The following is a 4,547-nucleotide window of genomic DNA, read 5'->3' as shown; positions in this document are numbered from 1 at the left end:
CTTCTATGCCTCCTCTTCCTCTTCTGCCTTCTCCTCCTCTTCTATTTCTCCTCCTCCTCCTCCTCCTCCTCCTCCTCTTCTTTCTCCTTTTTCTCCTTCTTCTTTTTGGTCGGTCTATGTATTCTTGACTATTCTGGAACTCACTATGTAGACCAGGCTGGCCTCAAAACCACAGAAATTTACAGCTGACCTGCTCTAGGTTTTGTTTTTTTTTTTTATAAATTCTAATAAAATCATCCTTGACTATTCTGACAGTGGTGGCACATGTCTTTAATCCCAGCACTTGGAAGGCAGAGGCAGGTGGATATCTGTGAGTTCAAGAGCCAACCTGGGCTACAGAGCAAGTTCCAGGACAGCCTGGGCTACACAGAGAAACCCTGTCTTGAAAATAAATTGTCCTTTAAAAGAAATTGCACACAGCCTGGTGGTGGTGGTGCATGCCTTTAATCCCAGCACTCAGGAGGCAGAGGCAGGCGGACCTCTGTGAGTTCGAGGCCAGCCTGGGCTACAGAGTGAGTTCCAGGAAAGGCACAAAGCTACACAGAGAAACCCTGTCTTGAAGAAAAAAAAAGAGAGAGAGAGAGAGAGAGAGAGAGAGAGAGAGAGAAATTACACACACACACACACACACACACACACACACACACACACACACACACTCGGGGCTGGAGAAATGACAGCTGAATAGCTGAGCTGTTAAAAGTACTTGCTGCACTGGCAGCAGTGGCACCCGCCTTCAATCCCAGCAGAGGTGGCTAGAGGCAGGTAGGTCTCAAGGCCAGCCTGATCTACACAGTGAGTTCTGGGACAGCCAGGACTACACAGTGAGACCCTGGAAAAGACAAAAACAAAAGTACTTGTTGCTTTTGCAGAGGACTGAATTGGGTCCAGCACCTGCACTGAGCAGCTCACAACTGCTGGTAACTCCAGCTTCAGGGGCTCCAATATTATGCCCTCTTCTGGCCTCCATGAGTACTACATACATGTGCATGCACACATACATACACATAAACTTAAAATGAATAAATAAATCTTTAAAAATATTAACTGATCTTGCCCTTTGTGTTTGCTGGTGCATGTTAGTTTCATGACTGTTGCATCAGAAACCTCCTAAACTCTAGCCTAAACAGCTCTGGGTTATGTTCACTAATGGTTTAGGAGTTGGGACAGAAGCCAGGAAGGATGATTTTTCGCTGTCCTATAATATGGAGGACCTCAGCTCTCTATGTGACCTTCCTCACAGCATAGCTGTTTTGTGGACATCATGCATTGTAGCAGGGTTCTAGTCATGTGACCCACCTTTCCTCACAGAGTAAAACACCACATTTATTTTTTTTTATTTTTTTATTTTTATTTAGTTAGTTAGTTCTAGTTTTTCGAGACAGGGTTGCTCTGTGTAGCTTTGGAGCCTGTCCTGGAACTCACTTGGTAGACCAGGCTGGCCTCGAACTCACAGAGATCTGCCTGGCTCTTCCTCCCAGTGCTGGGATTAAAGGCATGCACCACCACCACCTGGCTCAAAAGCACCACATTTAAAACCAACACTGAGGACTAAGAAATGCATGACCATATAACGTGCTGACAATTTTCTACTATTAGGGGCCTTGAAAATCCAACCTGCCTTTTCTCACTCTAAACTCTGGAAATGTCCAATTGAGGTGGTTTGGACAGGCAGGCCTCAGAAACAGAAAAGTGGATGCTTGGGAATGGAGCCTTAGGGAGGGGCAACAGGTAACCAGGGAAAGGTGGGGGATCCATAAAGACAAAGGGACCCAGGTTACATATGGCCCTGTAACTTATTAGCAAGAATGAAATTATTATTATTACTATTAATTATCTAAAAATATTCTAGAGCCAGGTGGTGGTACACGCCTTTAATCCCAGCACTGGGAGGCAGAGCCAGGTGGATCTCTTGTGAGTTAGAGGCTAGCCTGGTCTACAAAGCGAGTTCCAGGAAAGATGTAAAGCTACACAGAGAAACCCTGTCTCAAAGAAGAAGAAGAAGAAAAAAAAAAGAAAGATATTCTAAAGTGAGTTGTGCATCCTTTCCATTTGGTGATCAGACTGTTGAAATAATGAATCCTGGGGCTGGAGAGATGGCTCAGAGGTTAAGAGCACTGACTGCTCTTCCAGAGGTCCTGAGTTCAATTCCCAGCAACCACATGGTGGCTTACAACCATCTGTAATAAGGTCTGATGCCCTCTTCTAGTTGGTCATACATGCTGCATACATAATAAATAAATAAATCTAAAAGGAGAAGAAGAAGAAGAAGAAGAAGAAGAAGAAGAAGAAGAAGAAGAAGAAGAAGAAAAGAAATAATGAATCCTAACAGGAATGCTAGCTGGGTGAAGTGTTACCATTAGCATTAGTGGAAGCAGAGGAAAGTGGATGGATCTCTTGAGTTCAAGGCCAACCTGGTCTACAAATCAAGTTCCAGGACAGCCAGGACTATACAGAGAAAACCTGTCCCAAACAACAACAACAAAAAGACAAGAAATTGAAAATGTCAGGCCGGTGGTTGTGGCGTATGCCTTTAATCCCAGTACTCGGGAGGCAGAGCCAGGCAGATCTCTGTGAGTTGGAGGCAGCTTGGTCTACAAAGTGAGTTCCAGGAAAGGAATTGAAAATATCCCAGAAATCTCATGATGGCAAAAGAAAAGGTTGAAGCCTAATGCCCACCAGAGAGGGAAACCTATCTTCCAAGAACAGATTTCTCACACTTCTAACAATCAGTCAAACCATCCTTGCAGGAAGACCTGGAGCAGAGGTAATGATGCACGGGAGGACACCTGGACAGGACTGCTTGCTTAGGCATATCTCTTGTCCTCTTCATTTAATTAAAAATGAAGACCCTGGAAGATGGACTTAGTGGGCTCAATGGACTTCTTTGTTCTTAGGCTCATCTGGCTACACTGAATTTTTTTTTTTTTTTTTTTTTTTTTGCTTTTCAATGTTGCTTTGTCTATTTAATTGGAATATTGAGGGTGGCAGAGTCAAACTTGTCCGGGTTGCCAGGACCCAGGATGACTCAGGCTCGCTTAACTGCCCTGAAGCTGAACACAACCTGTTAAGTTTCTCAAACCCTCTGCCTGCCTGCTTGTTCATGAAGGGCATCCACTTGACCCTTCTCAAGCCCTCGGAGCCCTACATTATTTCTCTGCTCTCACAGCGTAGCAGCAGGTACCATCCACCCAAGCCCAGGCTCTCAGCTGCCCTGCCCCCAGGTCCCAGTAGCAGCCCCAAAACATTATCCCTCACACTTTCCTCATCTCCTCTGCTGGACCATGGGCTTGTGCTTCAGTAACAGCCTCCCTCCTCCGAAGAGGTCCCCAAAGCACCACCTCTCCTCCCTAGCCCTGAGGCGCCTCTCTCCACCTTCAAATTCCCCCATCTGTGGGCGTTCAGACTCTTCCGGCAGCTGCTGTTTATCACCCAAGTCACCATCCTTCTAGGGCCTTTGTTATTCTGACCAGGCTGTGTCACACTCTTCTGGTTTGGGCCAGGGCCAACTTACCCTTTCAACCTCATCCTGTTTCAGGCCTGAAAGACTTTTAGAGACCCTTGAAAATATAGATTCTTTAAAAATCTGAAGGAGATCAAGGTGTGCATGTGAACTTTTAGACAAAAGAAAAATTTTCTTATTTTTGTCCTTTATTTTGTTTTGTTTAGACCTGGGACAAGGTCTTGCTATGTAGGTCTGGCTAAAATAAGACTCATGTTATATAGACCAAACTGGCTTTGAACTTGCAGTGGTCCTCCTGCCGCAGCCTCCTGAGGGTCGGGATTTAAGGTGTGAGCCATCATGCCCAGTGGAGAAAATGTTCATTTTTGAGACAGTCTTGTGTAACTCAGGCAGGCTTCAAACTTGCTATCTTGCTGAGGATGACCTTGATCTTCTGACCCTCCAGCCTCCAGATCCTGAGTGTTGGGATTAGAGCATGTGCCACCACACTGGTTTACAAGGTGCCTGGATCAAACCTAGGGCTTTATGGACGCTAAGCAAAGCAGGCTACCAACAGAGCACCATCCCTAATCGCTAAAGAAAATGTTTTAATCTATAACACTAACATATTCAATTTTAATTTCCCAGTCATAAAGTACACAGAGAAAAAGAGACTCCCATGAAGACCGGAGTGCCTGGGGTCCTGGTTTTCCTTGGGTTGGACCCCACATCCCCTCTTTTCTATCCACCTTTTTTTTTGGAAAGCTTAATCTGAAGACTCAGGTCTGAGGAACCCTCTGAAGACTTCAAAGCCATCAGCAACGTCCATCTTTGGCCCCGACCCCAACCCCCTGAAGACCTGCCCACTGTGCTGTGGATCCTTCCAGATCCACCTTGCTCTTTTTTTCCCTCAGTACCCTCTCCCACCGACGACCAAAGAGCAGGATTAGACACTTAGTTAAATTCAAAAGGTTTCAACTTAACCTGGGCTCGCAGGCAGCTAGGATCCGCTGCATGGGCGGGCCCTCAGGCGCGCCGCGGGAGGAGCGGGTCCAGGGGCGGGTCCGGGGGCGGGTCCAGGGGCGGGTCCAGGGGCGGGTCCAGG

Source organism: Onychomys torridus, chromosome 7 (genome assembly GCF_903995425.1).
Source record: "Onychomys torridus chromosome 7, mOncTor1.1, whole genome shotgun sequence".
NCBI classification, from domain to species: Eukaryota; Metazoa; Chordata; class Mammalia; order Rodentia; family Cricetidae; genus Onychomys; species Onychomys torridus.
The sequence above is the reverse complement of the archived record's forward strand: the minus strand, read 5'-3'. Positions refer to the sequence as shown.